The following is a 22,351-nucleotide window of genomic DNA, read 5'->3' as shown; positions in this document are numbered from 1 at the left end:
AAAATTTGTGAATGCAATAATTTCGCAAAAATCATTCTGAACCTAACAAAAAAAAATGTTTCATTGTGTTTGTTTATTATTAAATTATTGTAAACCTATCTAAAATATATTTATTTGGATTAGGCTAAATTAAGTTGCGCTTGTTATAATATGGTTAGGTAAGTTTTCTAAAGTTCTTTTGGTACAATATTATTGATTTTTACATTAACATAAATGACAAAAATATGTCTTTAAACGTATAAGAGAAAATTTTAGAAAGGACTTAATTTTAAACGAGCTTTTGCTAAATGACCAGTTTTACTTATTCGGCACGACATATATATATATATACATATACGTATATATATATATATATATATATATATATATATATATATATATATATATATATATATATATATATATATATCTATATATATCAATAACAACACTGCGACTAGTCAAGGATTCGAACCCATGCTGCTTTGGCCTGCTTCATGGTGGGAGAAAACTCATGACGCCTTAACCTTATGACGCCTTAAGAGTAGCGCATCCAGCAGAACTGGATGTTGTACTCGTTACCCAAGGACATACGGTGGTGTGGATGACTATAGGCTAATTTCAATCTAATCCCTGTTTGGTGTACTAGTACAACGAACAGTGAACATCAAAATGGTATACAATACCGACAGGTATTGTATTTTATATTATTGTACCCACGAACAAGCGGTATTGATCAATAACAACACTGCGACTAGTCAAGGAGTCAATTACTATTATGTGCCGGTTATTTGTGTATCGTTCCAGTCACGGTATTGTGCCTTTTTTTGTTATTTAAGGAGTCGAATCCATGATGCTTTGGCCTGCCTCATGGTGGGCGAAAACCCACTTTTTCGTGGGTACAATATATAAAATACTGCTCGTTGTATTAGTACACCAAACAGGGAGTAGTATGAAATTAGCCTAGAGTCATCCACACCACCGTATGTCCTTGGGTAACGAGTACAACATCCAGTTCTGCTGGATGCACTACTCTTCAGGATTGTGTGGTCCCGTGGATTAAGGCGTCATGAGTCAGCATGCCTTTCGTGGAAAATACAAAGTCTTTAATCTCTCTCATTTATCGAGTTAAGTTATTTATTTGACCGCTACTTTTTGCCCAAAAAAATTGCCTCTGGTAAAAAACAGAAATCTTTTGTATGAGAAGGCAACTGTAATTTCTCAGCCTTTAGAAGGCTGCAGACAAATATTATACATATACATACATTATTATTTTTGACACGAGTAGAGCCCATAGAGTGAAGGGTGGGGGAGATAACATTAACAATTCAACTTTGAAAAAATAACAAAGTACTTAGCCAAGCTAACAAGAAAGCACTCTCTTTTTAAAATTATTCTGAAAACATCCTTTCAAAAAAAAATCTTAGCTAGTAAAAGTGTTTACATTGTAGAAAATTATAAGTATTTTGCTCGAGCGGAAATTGTGAAGAGAGGCTTCCGTTAATACGCTAAGTAGCTCAAGGAAATATGACGATAATAAAACAGGCAGAGCAACACCGAAGATCACAAGGCAGTAAACAGGGTGCTAGGCCAGGGAGCCAAGCCACGCTGGAAGATGATGAGTTAAGCAACGGCATGGCACGGAACAACACAGCACGGAACAACACAAAACGGAACAACACGGCACGGAATAACACGGCACGGAACAACACGGCACGGAACAACACGGCACGGAATAACACGACACGGAATAACACGGCACGGAACAACACGGCAAGGAACAACACGGCACGGAACAACACGGCAAGGAACAACACGGCACGGAACAACACGGCACGGAACAACACGGCACGGAACAACACGGCACTGAGCAACACGGCACGGAACAACACGGCACGGAACAACACGGCACGGAACAACACGGCAAGGAACAACACGGCATGGAACAACACGGGACGGAACAACACGGCACTGAACAACACGGCACGGAACAACACGGCAAGGAACAACACGGCATGGAACAACACGGCACGGAACAACACGGCACGGAACAACACAACACAGAACGGCTTTCTGATATTAGCTACAGCAAGTAATTAAGTGTTATCGGGGTGGCAGAGCTTCATATCAATATTGCCCTTAACGGAGGATGACTTGCCACAACCTTCCAACAAGTCTGACGCTTCCGCAAGAAACGTAGCAAGAGAAAAAGAAATGTTATACAATAATATGTTTATTTTATAAATTAAAAAAATTGTGTACTGTAAAAAACTAGGAACTTTTTTTTTTTTTTTTTTTTTTTTTTTGTTAGTTTAGAGGCAATCATTTGATTCTGAAGAAGGCGTAAGTGGGTAACAAAAACAGTTGCTATTTTGGTAAAAAAGATAGATATTTCTTAAATTATTTCTGAAAAAGAAAAATAGAATGAAACAATTTTCTTTTGAGTGGGACAAAGTATCACTCATGAGACAGGAAGGTTATAGTGACACATGTGACCAGCGTCACCGAGGAGGAAGGTTGATCTACCGTTGGTTACAGTGATACATGTGACAAGCGCCGTTGAGAAAGTAGGATGACCAGCTCCATGTTGCATAGCATTTGTGATGACCTGCTGTGTACACATGCGACCAGTACCATCTACAGGATGACCTGTGTATACATGTGGCTAGTACCATCTACAGGATGACCTACTGTGTACACATGTGACTAGTACCATCTACAGGATGACCTGCTGTGTACACATGTGACTAGTACCATCTACAGGATGACCTACTGTGTACACATGTGACTAGTACCATCTACAGGATGACCTGCTGTGTGCACATGTGACTAATACCATCTACAGGACGACCTACTGTGTACACATGTGACCAACACCCTCTACAGTAAGACATGTTGTGTACAAGTGTGACCAGCACCATCCACAGAATGACCTGCTGTGTACACATGTGACAAGCACCATCCTCACACTCACCTTACTGAGACTGTCTCGCTTCTTCCTCTCTTCGCCACCAAAATGTATATATTTTTTTCTTTTAGGGACTTCCACACGAAATAAATTAATTGGACTATTTTCAAAGTTAAAAAAAATCACAAATCGCTAAATGTTGAACTGGAAGTTTTGGTATTTCTCGCTAACAGTAAGATTCTACATATTTTTTTCTGTGAAGGAAAAGTCAGTTTTGATTCCGTGTTTGGATTCACCCATTCGAAAAATAATTATTTTCGTCTCATATATTTTTAGTTGTGAAATGTTCTCTCTCCCCCTCTCTCTCTGTACTCACCTAACCTAACTGTGGTTGCAAGGGTCGAGTCAAAGCTCATGGGTGTATGTGCGTGTGTCTCCCTCTCTCGTACCTAATAAGCCAAACTTGCCGAATAGGTCGAATTCCTTTACAAATTAGACTTAGCCAACACCAGAGTCGTCATCACAACCAGTACATCCATCAAACCAGGACCAAAGTGAAGAAGGTTGAGCCAGTCAAGCAGGTGTTTACACAATCCCTTGCAAAGGCTGTGACAAGGTATACGACGGTGAAACAGGACGACGCCTGGAAACACGTCAGGCTGAATACATCAATGCAAGCAGAAACATCAACGTGTATAATGCATGTGCACAACACAGGAACTCCACCAACCATATGATGAGATCCAGTGGCGCCCGCCTAGTGATCAAAGAACCACATTTCAATCATATTTAATCGGCATTTCAGGCACTATTAAGCAGAAAGGGGCAGCTTCGTCATTTCTGAAGTAGTAACAAGAGTTCTCAAAACAATAAACCCCGCTATCACACAGCATCTAAGAATTACCTCGACTTCTACCTACAACATGAGCCTTTAGGCCTCCTGCAGCGCTTATCCTCTTTCACTTCAAGTTGTTATCCATCTATACCCTCTGTGCCCTTGTACTGTTTATATTGGTGTGACAAAGCTTCTAGAGAGCGAAACGTCACAATAAAACGTCACATTGGTTGCACATGCGTCCTTTTAAGTAACATTGTCGGTAATCTATTATTACAACATAAAATATTTTGCCCATTTTATATACCGAGGTGTCTAGAACTGTGAGACGAGTACTTGCAATTACCCCTAGAGTTTTTGGAAAATGTTTGCCATTCATGTGGTGTTTTACCTATATCTGCGGTGGTGGATTTTACTGGATCGTTTTCTTGGCCTTGGGTAATCTCGATACAGTTGGTAATGGGTTGCTGGGGATCAACTGTTGTAGCTAGTAACAAGTGTGAGAGTTTCTAAGAATTTTCTTAGCCATTTGGAAAAATGACTTGTCGCTTTTACAAGTACAATGTGCTTGACGACCGTAAGTTTATCAGCATCGAGCAGGCCGGAGTTTAGTCACCAAAGGGAGGAACCAGGGAAAATTTCATGTTGTTCTACCTCTTAAGAAATTTTGGCTGTGTGGAGCCGCTCTAGTGTTTGTGGTGCAACAAGAACTACTAACGATGACATTCAGTCATTTTTTTGACACTAAAAACAAAAACTACTTAAAAATAAATATCGCCTAAAATTCAACAGATATTTTAACGGATACCAAGAATAATTATAAAAACCATTATTTATTCTAAAACTTTCATAACTAGTGCATATCGTGAGAAATATATTGCCATCAATATCAGGCTACAAGTGCCGCATAGCAACACCGAACCTCGCTCCATTAAAGAATCATATGCGAGTATGGGCGTCGTTAGGCTGGACTTATCGTTCATTACTATTTTTCCGAGAACATTGACAGAGGCTTTGAAGGGCTGTGAGCTAGATGTATCACTTGTGCTGCTGCTGGTGGGGAAGACCTCTAGTAAAAACTTGCAATTGAGATCGCAGCAGTTTACGCTCTGCTATTGTAACCATCTGTATAGTCCTTGTGGCTTAGCGCTTCTTTTTTGATTATAATAATAATAATGCTATTGTAACCGCCAAAGTGCAGTGCAAGAGTGGAAGTTATATATATATATATATATATATATATATATATATATATATATATATATATATATATATATATATATATATATATATATAGATCTACTTCTGGTGAAATTGATGAAAAATAAATGAAATCGCTTCGAGGATAAATACTGAAATTTAAAAATTCTACTCGTATCACCAAATTTTTAAGCATATACATACATTCATACATATATACATATATACACATACATACATACAAATACATGTACGTGGTTTTTATTATTTAACATGGTAAAGTAGGTTTAAAAGAGCCAGTGATGGTATAAATTATAGCCTGTCAGCAATTACTTTTCCTCCAGCTCCCCCAAGAGTTGTGACGCGTACCTAAGATAAAGCATCAATATAATCCCCGGTCAGAGCTATTGTGAGGGATGGGGGGAAATGAAGCCGAATGAAAGTCAGGAAAGTAGAGCTTGTGTCTGTACCGGCGCCATTTGTCTCAAATATCAGACTCCGGTAACAACAGAGTATTATTTCTTTAGTCTGGTTTAGATACATAGTTGGGAGTACAATTTCCACCTGGCTACCTCTAATCATTCTTACCTGTGTAGGCCAGCGTGATTACCGATAAAGCTATCTTTAGTGCTTATTTACAGATACTACCATTAAATTTTACTGCAATTATTTTTTAGAGAGGCTTGTTGAATTGTAAAATTCCTAGACATGTTCCCTACCTTCAAACTTCATTATAAAAACCTTTAAGTTACTTGTTTTGTCCAGTTCTTCTATTTAAATTTTCTTGCTTCCGATTACAGATGCATCAAGGAACTGAATTTGCTAAACTGGTTTCATAATATCTGCAAAAGCAATATAACTAATGCCATACAGTATATTAATTGACTTGTATATAATAGTTGCATTAAGCACTCGAAATATTCATTACATCCAGGTCTCTGTCAAAATTGAAAAAGAGTGTGTGCCAGGCACCAGCTTACTTACAATTTAAACCTCAATGAAATTATTATATACAATAAACTGCTAAGGCAGTAACTGTTGGAGTGTGTTCCAGGGGACAATAGTGGCTTAACATTGTAAATATTCGAACACAGGGAACCGTTTCCTCATCTCAACACTTGGGAATCTTTATTGGGGAAATGTTTCTCTATCCAGCGGCTTCTTCAGTCCAAAACAGATAAGAACGGTGGAAGATGAGGAAGAAGAGTTTGAGGTAATCAGTCCTTCAGCCTTGAGTCAATGTGTTCAGTCCATCAATCTTGATAGAAGTACAACATATGCGCGAATAGGTAGCTTATATACTGCAGACAGGCGAATTGCAGCAGCAGAGAAAAAAATCCACTAGCGTAAGTCATGCCATACTTAGAAAAAAATAAGAAGCTAAAATAATATTGATCAAATACTTCACTGCGTCACTCCATTAACAGCAAGGCGAAGAGCAATATTGACTTAACAGAGAGAACAACCACAGGGATAGCTTCCCTATAATTACCTAAACAAGGCTTAGCAAAATGGCAAGTTTTAACTGAGAACTATTACAAATGTAAATTTCGTTCAGTTATAGACGGGTGAGGGCAAAACGGAGAGAACACCAAGCGTTGGTACATCTATTATTGCTGCTCAAGGTTCCACAAGTTCCTCCTCCCTCATAAGAATGGTTCAATACTCTCCAGTGGTGTGACAGACCACTATAAGTCTCCTCAATAGTGAGACAGACACCATTATAAGTTTCCTCCAGTGGTGAGACAGATAATAAAAACAAGTCAAAACATTGTTCTCTTTTCCTGTTGTTCCAGAAACTAAATACCATTTGCGTAAATATTCTTGGCATTTATAATAAAGAAAATGGTGAATTACTTGTGCATGAACTGAGCTTGGGAGACAGCAGTCTCCCACTGTCTGGCTCCCTTCATGAACTTAGCATCAAGATTCACAACAGTCTTTGGCAGAATTTTCCCCACAAACTCGCTAAATGCAAAGACAAAACCTCAGCAATGTTGTGCTGCCATGCCTTCTATGCGTGCGTTTACTGACTTTTATGTGGCTGCAGGGGTAGAGTCACAGTTCCTGGTTCTGAAAAATGCGTTCCCACCGCAGTGAGTAGGATTCGAACCTACGCGGGAAGATTCCATCTGATTTCTAGTCAGACGCCTTAACCATTCGGCCATCACTTCCCTTCTGTGTGTTCACTAATTGTACTCACCTAATTGTGATTGTAGGGGTGTGAGTCATAGCTCCTGGCCCCGCCTCTTCACTGGTCGCCACTAGGTCACTTCCTGCTCGAGGAACTTTATCATACCTCTCCTTAAAACTATGTATGGATTCTGCCTCCACTACATCACTTCCCTGACTATTCTACTTCCTGACAACTATGTGACTGAAGAAATACTTCCTAACATCACCGTGATTCATCTGAGTCTTCAACTTCAAACTGTGTCCCCTTGTTGCTGCGTCCCATCTCTGGAACATCCTGTCTCTGTCCACCTTGTCGATTCCTCTCAGTATTTTATATGTCGTTATCATATCCTCTCTATCTCTCCTGTCCTCCAGTGTCGTCAGGTCGATTTCCTTAACCTCTCCTCATGGGACATGTCCCTTACCTCAGGGACTAATTTTGTTGCAAACCTTTTCACTGTCTCTAGATTCCTTACATGCTTGGCTAAGTGCTGCATACTCCAATATAGGCCTAACGTACACGGTGTACAGGGTCTTAAATGATTTCTTATTAAGATGTCGGAATGCCGTTCTTAGGTTTGCTAGGCGCCCCCATGCTGCAGCAGTTATTTGGTTAATGTGCGCCTCAGGAGATGTACCTGGTGTTATACTCGCCTCAAGATCCTTTTTCTTGAGTGAGGATTGTAGTCTCTGACCCCCTAGACTGTACTCCGTCTGAGGTCTCCTTTGCGTTTCCCAAATCTTCATAACTTTGCATTTGGTGGGGTTGAACTCTAGGAGCCAGTTGCTGGACCAGGCTTACAGCCTGTCTATATCCCTTTGTAGTTCTGCCTAGTCCTCGTTCGATTAAATTCTTCTCATCAACTTCACATCATCTGCAAACAGGGACACTTCGGAGTCTATTCCTTCCGTCATGTCGTTCACAAATACCAGAAACAACACTGGTCCTAGGACTGACCCCTGTGGAACTCCGCTCATCACAGACACCCATTCTGACACCTCGCCACTTACCATGACTCGCTGTTGTCTTCGTGAGAGGTATTCCCTGATCCATTGTAGTGCCTTCCCTGTTATCCCTGCCTGGTCCTCCAGCTTTTGCACTAATCTCTTGTGTGGAACTGTGTCAGACGCCTTCTTACAGTCCAAGAAAATGGAATCTACCTACCCCTCTCTCTCTTGTCTTACTGCGTCATCCTGTCATGGAACTCCAGTAGATTTGTGACACAGGATTTCCCGTCCCTGAAACCGTGCTGGCTGTCTTTAATAAGCTCATTCCTTTCTAGGTGCTCCACCACTCTTCTCTTGGTAATCTTCTCCATGACTTTGCATACCATACACGTCAGTGACACTGGTCTGTAGTTTAATGCTTCGTGTCTCCTTTTTTAAAAACTGGGACTACATTTGCTGTCTTCCACATATCAGGTAGTCGCCCTGTTTCTATAAATGTGTTGAAGATTGTTGTTAGTGGTGCACATAGTGTCGCTGCTCTCTCTCTCAGGACCCATGGAGAGATGTTATCAGGCCCCATCGCCTTTGAGGTATCTAGCTCGCTTAGCAGCCTCTTCAATTCTTCCTCGGTTGTATGTATTGTGTCCAACACTTGATGGAGTACCCCACCTCTCCGTCTTTCTGGAGTCCCTTCTGTCTCCTCTGTGAACACTTCTTTGAATTTCATGTTGAGTTCTTCACATACTTCTCGGTCGTTTCTTGTGATCTCCCCTCCTTCCTTCCTTAGCCTGATTACCTGGTCCTTGATTGTAGTTATCCACCTGATGTGGCTGTACAACAGCTTCGGGTCAGATTTGGCTTTCACTTCTATGTCATTTTCGTATTGTCGTTGGGCCTCCCTTCTTACCTGTGCGTATTAATTTCTGGTTCTACGACTATATGCACTCACCTAATTGTGGTTGCAGGGGTCGAGACTCAACTCCTGGCTCCGCCTCTTCACTTACCGCTACTGGGTCCTCCCTGTCCCTGCTCCATGAGCTTTATCACACCTCGTCTCGGAACTATGTATGATTCCTGCCTCCACTACATCGCTTGCCAGACTATTCCACTTCCTAACAACTCTGTGGCTGAAGAAATACTTCCTAACATCTCTTTGACTCATTTGAGCCTTCAGCTTCCAGTTGTGACCCCTTGTTTGTGTGTCCCATCTCTGGAACATCCTGTCTCTCTCATGTGTGTGTATGTGTGTGTGTACTCACCTAGTTGTACTCACCTAGTTGAGGTTGCGGGGGTCGAGTCCGAGCTCCTGGCCCCGCCTCTTCACTGATCGCTACTAGGTCACTCTCCCTGTGTGTGTGTGTGTGTGTGTGTGTGTGTGTGTGTGTGTGTGTGTGTGTGTGTGTGTGTGTGTGTGTGTGTTTGACATTCAAAAAATCACATTAACGCAACACAATTAAAACTGTGTTGAAAATGACGAAAAAACAGCAACTGAAACCTGCAACACTTATAAGATTACAAAATGAATGAAGAGAACTTCGAGACCCAAGACGCATTTTACAAAACAATTAACAATTATAAATCTATACAATATTGTGAAAATGATTTAGCATACAAATAAAGGAGAAGTACTAGACAACACCTTCAGGCCGACCACATTGCCCTTACCCGCTACAAATAAATCAGAACATGAGAATTAATATATTCCAGTTAGGGTGTAGAATAATATCACAATCCCAATTGATTTTTCCTTAGTTTTGCCCTTTTCATTTGGGTAATTATAGGACAGTCCATCCCATCTTAATAAAAATATATATTTTTTTAAATTTCCACGTAGCACTGGAGAACCTTCGTGATTGCTTGAAACCAATTATTACTACCGTATTTAGCGGGAAACACATACAGCATCTGGGGGAAGAGGAAGCAACCAAGTTCGATCCAAGGAAGGAGAAGACAGGTTCTTGGAACAAGAGCCCCCTCACCAGAATCAAGAAGCCTCGCTAGAGGAGAAAGGCACGTATCATAACCACTAGGCTGAAATGATTTGGAGCCACAGAGGCTGTGGATAGGCTCTTGCTTACGGTCATTGACATGCGATACAAGCTGCTGGGAGGATGAGAATTTCCAGATGAATTGTTTAAGCAATAGACCAACTTGCACAGCTGAGCTTTAGTCTTTCTGTTTATAACAGTTTTACTTCTTTAAAATCTGTTTTGTACTCATTTTTTACTTGAAGCTGCAATCCACAATTCTTCTTTTCAATATTTTTTATTGTAAGTGTTCTGTAAGTTGTCTCTTCCAACATATTTTGCTCAAAATTACGAAAACAATCTTCCGCATTAAATTGTAGTGAAAGAAGTTTTAAGAAGTTTTGAAGGTGTTAGTATAAGGACTTCGTGACCAGAAAGTTAATACTAAGAATGTTGAGAATATCTTCCAGGAATTCTAGTGGTATTATGACCACAGAAGATAAATGCCCTATATTGATTCTTTATTCAAGATGAATCTAAGAACTTTCCTCTCAACGTACTATCTACTAACGATGTTGTCTTCAGGGACCTTTGGGAAATCTTTGCAAAGTGAAACCAAATTTCTGGATGACGGTCTTCAGGTACACGGGGAGATCCCGACCGCTCAAGGAACACAAAGGTATATTTTTATAAATACGAAGGAATGAAGAAAGCCACGAGCCAAAGTATTAGAACCTGGATCGAAAGATTTAGCTACCGGCCTGGAAGAATATATCACTGCACTAAGAAAGTTCGGGCAAGGAAGGGGGGGGGGGATGATGATTTAAGAAAAAACCTAAGTGAGTTTAGGAAGCACTTGGAAGTTTTAAAGAGAATTAAACTACGTTTGAGAAAATGTTAAAGCACTCGCATAAATATTTTCCACGTTGAAGATGAGTTATTTTCAAAAAATCTTCCGCGAGCCTAGTTGCCAGGACTACGACGAGACCTGAGAACATTAGTCAAACTTAAGTACAAAAACATGAAGTGTATTGAAGTGTAGAAACCTTAATTGCTTTTAGTAGAATTAGGTTGTGCTTGAGTGAATTTGACAATATTACGGAGTACTTGACTGTAATCTAAAGCCATCCGAAGAGGATGATTCAATAACGCTCTTGATTGCGTCTTTGGCGTACAGGAGGCATGACGTCACGTAGGGGGCGTTAAGACTAAAAGAAGAGAGAGAGAGAGAGAGAGAGAGAGAGAGAGAGAGAGAGAGAGAGAGAGAGAGAGAGCTAATAGTGACAGATGAAGCAAGTAAAGCTGACAGAGATTAAGACGACAAAGAAGCCCAGAACGTGATGGAGCAAGCGAGGAAGAATAACTTGACAGAAAAGCGAAACAAGAAATAAAAAGAAAGGATGCAAAGAAGGGAGTGAGTGCAGAGGAAACAAGAACCAACAAGACAGCGTAATATCGAATGTGGCACGGTGGAAGGAGCAGGGAAAAGAGAGAGAGAGAGAGAGAGAGAGAGAGAGAGAGAGAGAGAGAGAGAGAGAGAGAGAGAGAGAGAGAGAGAGAGAGAGAGAGAGAGAGACAGACAGACAGACAGAGACAGAGACAGAGAGTGTGTAGTATAGGGAAAGGAGAGGAGGAAGTAGGAAGATTAAACTTGTACAGAAGAGAGAAAAGCAAATGGAAGGATATAACACCGGGATGAGTTGAACAGGAACGAATATGTAACTATAAATTCGAAGAATAGTGACAAAGGAGAGTGAAGGGAGGGAGAGTGAAGGGTAGTGGCAGGGAGGAGGAGTGAAGGGAAGTGGCAGGGAGGGAGAGTGAAGGGTAGTGACAGGGAGGGAGAGTGAAGCGTAGTGGCAGGGAGAAGGAGTGAAGGGTAGTGGCAGGGAGAGTGAAGGGTAGTGGCAGGGAGGGAGAGTGAAGGGTAGCGGCAGGAAGGGAGAGTGAAGGGTAGTGGCAGGGAGGGAGAGTGAAGGGTAGCGGCAGGAAGGGAGAGTGAAGCGTAGTGGCAGGGAGAAGGAGTGAAGGGTAGTGGCAGGGAGGGAGAGTGAAGGGTAGTGGCAGGGAGGAGGAGTGAAGGGAAGTGGCAGGGAGGGAGAGTGAAGGGTAGTGACAGGGAGGGAGAGTGAAGCGTAGTGGCAGGGAGAAGGAGTGAAGGGTAGTGGCAGGGAGGGAGAGTGAAGGGTAGTGGCAGGGAGGGAGAGTGAAGGGTAGCGGCAGGAAGGGAGAGTGAAGGGTAGTGGCAGGGAGGGAGAGTGAAGGGTAGCGGCAGGAAGGGAGAGTGAAGGGTAGTGGCAGGGAGGGAGAGTGAAGGGTAGTGGCAGGGAGGGAGAGTGAAGGGTAGCGGCAGGGAGGGAGAGTGAAGGGTAGTGGCAGGGAGGGAGAGTGAAGGGTAGCGGCAGGGAGGGAGAGTGAAGGGTAGTGGCAGGGAGGGAGAGTGAAGGGTAGTGGCAGGGAGGGAGAGTGAAGGGTAGTGGCAGGGAGGGAGAGTGAAGGGTAGTGGCAGGGAGGGAGAGTGAAGGGTAGTGGCAACGAGGGAGAGTGAAGGGTAGCGGCAGGGAGGGAGAGTGAAGGGTAGCGGCAGGGAGGGAGAGTGAAGGGTAGTGGCAGGGAGGGAGAGTGAAGGGTAGTGGCAGGTAAGGAGAGTGAAGGGTAGCGGCAGGGAGGGAGAGTGAAGGGTAGTGGCAGGGAGGGAGAGTGAAGGGTAGCGGCAGGGAGGGAGAGTGAAGGGTAGCGGCAGGGAGGGAGAGTGAAGGGTAGTGGCAGGGAGGGAGAGTGAAGGGTAGTGGCAGGGAGGGAGAGTGAAGGGTAGCGGCAGGGAGGGAGAGTGAAGGGTAGTGGCAGGGAGGGAGAGTGAAGGGTAGCGGCAGGGAGGGAGAGTGAAGGGTAGTGGCAGGGAGGGAGAGTGAAGGGTAGTGGCAGGGAGGAAGAGTGAAGGGTAGTGGCAGGGAGGGAGAGTGAAGGGTAGTGGCAGGGAGGGAGAGTGAAGGGTAGTGGAAGCGAGGGAGAGTGAAGGGTAGCGGCAGGGAGGGAGAGTGAAGGGTAGCGGCAGGGAGGGAGAGTGAAGGGTAGTGGCAGGGAGGGAGAGTGAAGGGTAGTGGCAGGTAGGGAGAGTGAAGGGTAGCGGCAGGGAGGGAGAGTGAAGGGTAGTGGCAGGGAGGGAGAGTGAAGGGTAGCGGCAGGGAGGGAGAGTGAAGGGTAGCGGCAGGGAGGGAGAGTGAAGGGTAGTGGCAGGGAGGGAGAGTGAAGGTTAGTGGCAGGGAGGGAGAGTGAAGGGTAGTGGCAGGGAGGGGGAGTGAAGGGTAGTGGCAGGGAGGGAGAGTGAAGGGTAGCGGCAGGGAGGGAGAGTGAAGGGTAGCGGCAGGGAGGGAGAGTGAAGGGTAGTGGCAGGGAGGGAGAGTGAAGGGTAGTGGCAGGGAGGGAGAGTGAAGGGTAGTGGCAGGGAGGGAGAGTGAAGGGTAGTGGCAGGGAGGGAGAGTGAAGGGTAGCGGCAGGGAGGGAGAGTGAAGGGTAGCGGCAGGGAGGGAGAGTGAAGGGTAGTGGCAGGGAGGGAGAGTGAAGGGTAGTGGCAGGTAGGGAGAGTGAAGGGTAGCGGCAGGGAGGGAGAGTGAAGGGTAGTGGCAGGGAGGGAGAGTGAAGGGTAGCGGCAGGGAGGGAGAGTGAAGGGTAGCGGCAGGGAGGGAGAGTGAAGGGTAGTGGCAGGGAGGGAGAGTGAAGGGGTAGCGGCAGGGAGGGAGAGTGAAGGGTAGTGGCAGTGGCAGGTAGGGAGAGTGAAGGGTAGGGGCAGGGAGGGAGAGTGAAGGGTAGTGGCAGGGAGGAGGAGTGAAGGGAAGTGGCAGGGAGGGAGAGTGAAGGGTAGGGAGGGAGAGTGAAGGGTAGTGGCAGGGAGTAGGAGTGAAGGGTAGTGGCAGGGAGGGAGAGTGAAGGGTAGCGGCAGGGAGGGAGAGTGAAGGGTAGTGGCAGGGAGGGAGAGTGAAGGGTAGCGGCAGGGAGGGAGAGTGAAGGGTAGCGGCAGGGAGGGAGAGTGAAGGGTAGTGGCAGGGAGGGAGAGTGAAGGGTAGTGGCAGGTAGGGAGAGTGAAGGGTAGCGGCAGGGAGGGAGAGTGAAGGGTAGTGGCAGGGAGGGAGAGTGAAGGGTAGCGGCAGGGAGGGAGAGTGAAGGGTAGTGGCAGGGAGGGAGTGTGAAGGGTAGTGGCAGGGAGGGAGAGTGAAGGGTAGCGGCAGGGAGGGAGAGTGAAGGGTAGTGGCAGGGAGGAGGAGTGAAGGGTAGTGGCAGGGAGGGAGAGTGAAGGGTAGTGGCAGGGAGGAGGAGTGAAGGGAAGTGGCAGGGAGGGAGAGTGAAGGGTAGTGACAGGGAGGGAGAGTGAAGGGTAGTGGCAGGGAGGAGGAGTGAAGGGTAGTGGCAGGGAGGGAGAGTGAAGGGTAGCGGCAGGGAGGGAGAGTGAAGGGTAGTGGCAGGGAGGGAGAGTGAAGGGTAGTGGCAGGGAGGAGGAGTGAAGGGAAGTGGCAGGGAGGGAGAGTGAAGGGTAGTGACAGGGAGGGAGAGTGAAGGGTAGTGGCAGGGAGGAGGAGTAAACTGTAGTGGCAGGGAGGGAGAGTGAAGGGTAGCGGCAGGGAGGGAGAGTGAAGGGTAGTGGCAGGGAGGGAGAGTGAAGGGTAGTGGCAGGTAGGGAGAGTGAAGGGTAGCGGCAGGGAGGGAGAGTGAAGGGTAGTGGCAGGGAGGGAGAGTGAAGGGTAGTGGCAGGGAGGAGGAGTGAAGGGTAGTGACAGGGAGGAAGAGTGAAGGGTAGTGGCAGGGAGGGAGAGTGAAGGGTAGTGGCAGGGAGGGAGAGTGAAGGGTAGTGGCAGGGAGGAGGAGTGAAGGGTAGTGACAGGGAGGAAGAGTGAAGGGTAGTGGCAGGGAGGGAGTGTGTGAAGGGTAGTGGCAGGGAGGGAGAGCGATGGGTAGTGGTAGGGAGGGAGAGTGATGGGTAGTGGTAGGGAGGGAGTGTAATGGGTAGTGGCAGGGAGAGTGATAGGTAGTGGTAGGGAGGGAGAGTAATGGGTAGTGGCAGGGAGAGTGATGAGTAGTGGCAGGGAGGGAGTGATGAGTAGTGGTACGGAGGGAGAGTAATGGGTAGTGGCAAGGAAGGGGAGTGAGGGGTAGTGTCAGGTAGGGAGAATAGAGTATAATAGTAGTAGTAGTAGAGAAGCTTGGAAAAGGGATGGGAAGGGGAAATGATGGTAAGGGGGAGGGGTTGGTTGAGGGGAGGAGGAGGGAAGGGGAAGGGAAGGGGGAAGGGAGGGGGAGGGGAGGGAGAGGGGAGGCTGGGAGGAAGGAATGGGGAGGGATGGGGAGGGAAGGGGGAGAGGAAGGCAGTGTAGGGGAGGAAGGGGAGGGGGAGATTCGGGAGGGTGTTGGAGGTAATGTAATATTCAGATTAGCACTGTGATGCTCCCAGGGAATATATATTAACTATTCATGAGCTGCCATTTATTGCCTAATGAGAAATTGGCTGATGAAATTAAATCATAACAGCGTTAAGCAACTCCTACCATCACCTAGGGTGAGAGAGAGTGTACTCACCTATTTGTGGTTGCAGGGGTCGACACATAGCTCCTCGTGTGTGTGTGTGTGTGTGTGTGTGTGTGTGTGTGTGTGTGTGTGTGTGTGTGTGTGTGTGTGTGTGTGTGTGTGTGTTTGTGTGTGTGTGTGTGTGCTCGCGCAGGCGCCTCACGCTTACCAATATGTGGTTGAAGGGGTCGAGTCGCTGCTCATTGCTTCGCCTCTTAACCCGCAGCTTGTTTCATGCACTCCCTCCTAGACTCTTGGGTCCTCTCATATCTCCTGCTGCCTAATCTACGACTCTTGGTTATTCCACTTCCTGACCACGAGGAGGGTGAAGAAATCCTTCCTGATGACTCTATGACTCAACTGTATCTTCTGCTTCCAAATGTGCCCTTGTGTATGTGTTATCCACCGATCAAAGAATTATCGTAAGTATTTTGTATGGTATCATGTGCTCCCTGATTCATCTGTCGTCTAATGTCGTCAGATTCATTTCCTTTAGACTCTTGTCACAGCTCATTCCCCTCACCTCTGGAACTAGCCTCGTTGCATACGTCAGCACTTTCTCCGGTTTCTTAACATATTTAATTAATAAGGAATGTTTTCCATGCTGGTGCTGAATACTCCAAGATAGGATTGAGTCACATGCTGTATCAAGGGCCTTGAATTATTTTTTCTCGAGATTTCTGAAGGTTTCTCTTCGATTCGCCTATCGAGCATTGGAGGCAGCGGTTGAGGTGAGCGTCCGGTGATATGATTAGCACTATGCTTACCCCTAGGTCTTTCTCCTTGAGGGTGGTCAGGAGCCTCGGTCACCTTGAATCTATTCGCAGTTTCCGGACTTTTTGCTGGAACTGAATTCAAATGCCCACTTATCTGTCCAGATCTTTTTATAACCTTGCCTTGTTCTCATCGACTTTTCATTCTCATTAGTTTTACATCATCAGCAAACAAGGACACACTTGACACAGTCCCTTCTGGTACGTTATTCAAGTATACCAGAAGTGGTACTAGTTCTTAGGCCAGTTTCTCAACTTGCCACATGCCAGAATCATTCCTTCCTAGCCTCGTGAGCTTTTTCTTATCTGCTCTTAAAGCTGTGTGTGCAGCGTGTCTCCACTGCTTCTTCCTCAAGGTCATTCTGCTTCTTGACCACCCTGAGACTGAAGTAATACTTCCTGACATCCCACATACAGAGTGAGCACGACTCTCTCGGAGAGAAACTCCAGCGTGTTATGGCGAAAACCGTCATAACACGATTAAATATCTGAGGAAACAGGCGGGATTCGAATTGATGGTTTGCTAGGCTGCGTGTTATTGATCAGAGAGTATATATATATATATATATATATATATATATATATATATATATATATATATATATATATATATATATATATATATATATGTTTAAAGATATAATTTCCATTTATGTTAATGTAAAAATTAATAATTTCGTACCAAAAGAACCCTGGAAAACTTACCTATCCTTATTATAACAACCGCAATTTAATTTAGCCTAATCCAATTATATATATTTTAGATAAGTTTACAAGAATTTAATAATAAACAAACACAGTGAAATATATTTTTTTCGTTAGGGTAGGGTTGGGAAAAAAAAAACTTTGATTAACAATGACTGACACCTGCCAGTTCATTTGTCTCGTTTGCTACTTTGAGAATGCATATCACAGGTCACCAACCCTGGTTTACAGAATAGGATGTAATCAAATTTAATGGAAGGAACATGATAATAGTTCTAATTAACTGAAACAAAAGGCCTTCACTAGCATCAATATAGTCCCTTCCCTGGAAAATACTTGACTAATACTTCTCTTCAGAGCTGTGATTTACAGTTGATGAACATGACACATGTGCTGCACTTGGGTATATTTACTACTCTATATTAGGCATATCAGTCTAATATAGAGAGACGAGACTGAAGTCTTTTAGAGTGGAGCCAGTGGAAGGAGTGGAGCGGTGCAGCAGTTGTAGACGTGGTCACATATGAGTAGGACAAGTAATAGAAGTAGATAGTAGGTATAATGTGGACCAGAGGCTTAGCAATGGAGTTGTAGAGACATTCTCTTGCATTTTACAATGAAGCTGGTAGTCAGTTTATTAAAAAGAAGCTAATGGAAAAAGTTGAACGATGCAGTAGTAGTCGACTTGGTCACATATGGGTGGGGCTCACTAGTTTAAGTAGGTAGTATCTTGTATTGTCTGTGCCAAGATTCCTTGGCGTTGCTGTGTCGGTACATGATAGCCTTGATCTAGTGATTTACAGTGTCTGCAGCCGCTTAATTCCTCTTAAAACAAACATCGCCTTATGGATTTATTTATAACTGGTTTACTTTGCATCTTGTCAGTCAGCCTATAAAATGCTGAAGCCTAACACCTGATGACTCGGTCTGGGCAGCACAGATATTTCAATATACTCTGAGTGACAAATGTCCGCGTCAGCAGCTGCGTCTGAAAATGTGAAAGAATTTATTCAAGTTAGGAGCAGTGTATATGCTGGTAATGCTGAAGATAGAGCGAGTTAGCATATAGGGAAATATACTCTCTGTAAAGAAAATACTGAACTTTCAGCTCGAGAATTCCAGAGGTATATTCTGCTGTACCCTGGAGCGGTGAGGGGAGAGGCATTTCCCTCTCTCTTTCTCTTACCCTCTTTCTTTTTGCTATGTATATGCACACACACACACACACACACACACACACACACACACACACACACACACACACACACACACACACACACACACAGCGAACGCTGCACGCCTCCACCCAACAGATTACTTTTTCGTGTAGCCTTCACGTGGTCGAGTTCAAAATCCTGTTGCTCACCTATTGGCACACAGTCCCCCTTGCGCTCACGCTCATACAGACCTACACATATATACACACATGCATGAATGCACACCCATACACTTGCAGACACGTGCACACACGCACGCATGCGCGCTCACACACACACACACACACACACACACACATACACAGGGGTCAGGAGCTGAGGCTCGACCTGCAGCCGCAAATGGAACAACTTCCAGAAGTATGTAAAAGAGACGCTGAAGTAAGGCCGTATAGTTTTAGCAAGCATGTTGTCCAGGGTAACTGAGTGGATATTGAGAATGACAGCTGAACACATGGACAACAAAGCATTCATATAAGACAAGTTATCATTCAGACTTGCTGGAATTCTACAATGACAATGTTATAGTAGGAGAGAGAAAAATTGGCGAAATACATGTTCCTGGATGGCGAGAAGTCCTTTTGTATTGTACTACGTCAGATATTGATGCTGAAGCTAGAAGAGCAGACAAGGATACCGAAGTGGTACTAGATCGCCAGCATGGATCCTGTACCTTATTAAATATGTAAAAAAAACGTAAGATTCGTGCAGCGAGATTGGTGTCGGAAACGAGAGTAAAGGGAAGGGTGGAGGAAGAAGGATATGATGAGAGACTTTAGGACTCAAACTAACAATGCTAGATAAGAGGAGAGCCAGAGCTGACATTATCATGATATTCAAAATACTCAGAAGGGTAGATAAAGTGGGCAGGGACAGACTGTTTGAAATTCAACTGAAGACGCAGGGGGTCATAAAGACCAATTGCAGCGATGTCTTTTATTGGTACAACGTTTTATCCACTTGAAAAAGCCCACCCGTGAGTAAAACCTTGAAAGAAAAACGAACTTCTCTGGAATTATTGTCTTTATCAACGCCAGTCGGTGTTACAGCTCTTGTTTACAATTTAAAGATGAGGACGAACTACAGGAAGTTTAGGAATTTATTTTCAGTCTTAGGGTGGTCAGTGGAACCTATTTGATCAAGATATGGCTGCAAACACCAGACGTACATGTATCTTCAAGAGTGGGTATGATAAATTCTAAGCAGTCAGACACCAGTAAGACTGTCAAAGTAGTTTAAGAGACTGCATCATGCTTGAAGATTAGACAGTAGACCCCAGTGAGCGTATGTCCCGTGCATCGACTCCCCTTCCATGAACAAGAAGATTCATAAAAGGGATACCAAGAAATTCTCTTTCCTCTGATATTGATCATACTGTATGTTGATTCGAAGCATCAAGGCTGATTCCAGTATTATCACAAATAATAGTGAGCAATGTTAAGGGTGCGTGTTATTCTGGGCGGAATTCTGTCAACTTAACGCTCTTTTTACATGATCACCCTGATTTACAATTATAATTATTATATTCACTGAAAGCCCTAAATCACATGGAGAATGAGAAGTAATCAGGTTTGCTCTAAGAGAGGAGAGTGCAGCTTCATTTTCCCAAATCATTAGCTCTTTACCAGGATCAGGGTATCCGCTTTGAAGGACTTGATTTACACATGTAGACAACATATTTACGTATTATTTGTGAAGCTCTAATACCGTGTGGGGGGTCACTCGGTGCCTACCAGAGGTATGAGCACGAAATAACAAGTCAAACATGGCGAAAATAGTTTAAAGTTCTTTGCTTCAAGGCCGTGTTTGGAGAGGTGATGAGAGAGACTCAACTTTATAACATCGGCACTCGTGTGCTTCTTAACTGACACGACCTCATTTAATTAAAACCTCACATGTCTGGGTGATCACTGAGATAATCTTACACTCTCCACCCATCACATGGTGTAAGATGGCAGGTCTTGGCAACAAGTATGGAAGAAAGACACGTGGTGCAGAGTGGACCTTTATTATAGATTGAGTTTCGCTCTGAGAAGAGCCTCATGATGATGCTCAACACAGGGCGAAACGTTGTTTATACGGCAATACAGGTTTGCTCTGTCCTGTCACACATTAACGCCCGCCCCGCCACACCTGTCTCCTCACATCACCTGTCCTCACCCGCCCCTCATATGTTCTGTATACATCCGCCCCTTAATATGGCTACACTAGCTCCCTGCCCCCCTCACATGACAATACCCCCCTACCCACATATCATTCGGCCATACTCTCCTCCCCTTCACATAACCATTCCTTCCCTCCTTGCGTCACCCGGCCACACCCACAACCCCTCACAAACACCCTCCACTCTTCACATCACATCTTCCACATAATCCACCACCATTCATTTCATACGTCCCGCACATCCTCCACCTCTCATATCACATCCTCCTCCCTCACATCACACGATGCACACACCCTCCTCCGTCACATCACACTGTGCACACATCCTCCCTCACGTCTGCTGGTGGAGGTGAAGTGGGATATATTTACACTCGCTGGCGGCCATCTTTAATAAGCGAGTAGCTGCGGGCCAGTGGTAATGAAGTGAGTGTTTACCTGGGCCCCACTGCCTTACACACAGCAATTACTCTAACCTCCCAGTATTAGCAGCTGCGGAAGACTAGCTGGATATAAAGGTATAACACCCACACCTATGGTCATACAGTCGCTATATGTAGAACAAGCTTTAATTAGGACTACATTTCACTTATGGCTGGGCTTTATCAAAAACTAGCTGAGGTGTGGGGCATTGTGCCAGCCTCTGCTAAGAGGTGAGAGTGAGGGGGGAGTGGGTTGTCTGTGGGACAGGAGTGGGAGGAGCAGTTGTCTGTGGGGAGAGGAGAGAGTGGGAGGAGCGTTTGTCTGTGGGGAGAGGAGAGAGTGGGAGGAGTAGTTGTCTGTGGGGAGAGGTGAGAGTATGAGGTGTGGCTTTTCTGTGGGAAGAGGTGAGAGTAGGAGGGGTGGTGATTTGTGGGGTGGAGTGAGAGGGGATTCCTGTAGTGAAGTGTTTTTTCTGTCGTAGTGAAAGGTATTTTCTGCTGCTCTGGAACCAGTGCCTTTATCTTGTGAGTATATAGATCGAAAATAGTATATAATACCGACGAGTAGATGAGTAAGACTGATCAGCTCAGCTTTTCTTGGTCACTGTTGCTGCTATCTTCATATATTGTCATATCTGCATTTGCCTAAAGAAGCCTACTGTGTAGGCGAAACGTTCCGACAATAATTATGCCCGACTGTTTCGCAAGTATCTTACTCACAAAGTGGTAATCTCGTTGGGGTTGTTTATGTGGCATTGGAATACTGATGAGCGAGAAAATATTTTCATTTCAACTAAGGAAAATGTTTGATTCTTCGTATTTGCGCTGTGGCTGGGAGGCAGCAGTACCCAGTCAAAGTCAATGGAACTTCAGTTTGTGTAGGTGACCCAACTTCGTTTATGTACTGTGCTTGGGAGGCAATCATCAATATGGAATCCTCCTCTAAACTAAGAGAGTCCAATTTCTGGAGAAAGAGGCTGTCATATGCGAAAGGGTTTAACGTTTCACAGAAATACTAATAAAAATAGCAACTGACGAAGGAACTTTGTCGGTGGGTATGAAGGCCATTAATAGAGATATTTTTTTTCTACGATCGGACTGGTGGAATGTTTCTGAAATGGACAAATACGGTTAAAATTGTCGACAGTATTTTGGTTTATTTTGTAATTTACTGTTCTAGATGTTCTCTCAACCGTGAGACACTCCTCCCATTCTCCACACGCACATACGTATGAAGAACTTTAGTCCAACCAACAGATTAAATTATACTTGGAAACCGTTAATATCTCAATCCATCGTACTTGTATTAATCGATACTACTTCGCCAGGAGACAACAATGGCGTGGCAACTTTCTTTTTTTTAGTCTAAAATAGAGACATGGTGGCGGGTTTTGATGTGACTCACAGTAAAGCAGATTATGCAAATATAAAAATGTAAACAGCGAATGAACAACATGGAGACCACATAGGCAACAGTTAGGCACCTTTTTTCCGAAACGTTTCGCCTAC

The 22,351-nt window shown here is 44.5% G+C and overlaps 1 non-coding gene across 1 annotated transcript; it reads right to left on the bottom strand.

The window, feature by feature from the left end:
- Positions 1 to 7,014: 7,014 nt before the first annotated feature.
- TRNAS-AGA (transfer RNA serine (anticodon AGA)) lies at positions 7,015 to 7,096 on the bottom strand. The gene has a single exon. It is a non-coding gene; the product is annotated as a tRNA-Ser (tRNA).
- Between the last annotated feature and the right edge of the window lie 15,255 nt (positions 7,097 to 22,351).

Source organism: Cherax quadricarinatus, chromosome 1, assembly GCF_038502225.1.
Source record: "Cherax quadricarinatus isolate ZL_2023a chromosome 1, ASM3850222v1, whole genome shotgun sequence".
Classification (NCBI taxonomy): Eukaryota; Metazoa; Arthropoda; class Malacostraca; order Decapoda; family Parastacidae; genus Cherax; species Cherax quadricarinatus.
Note: the sequence above shows the minus strand (reverse complement) of the source record. Positions and strands in the feature narration are given on the sequence as shown.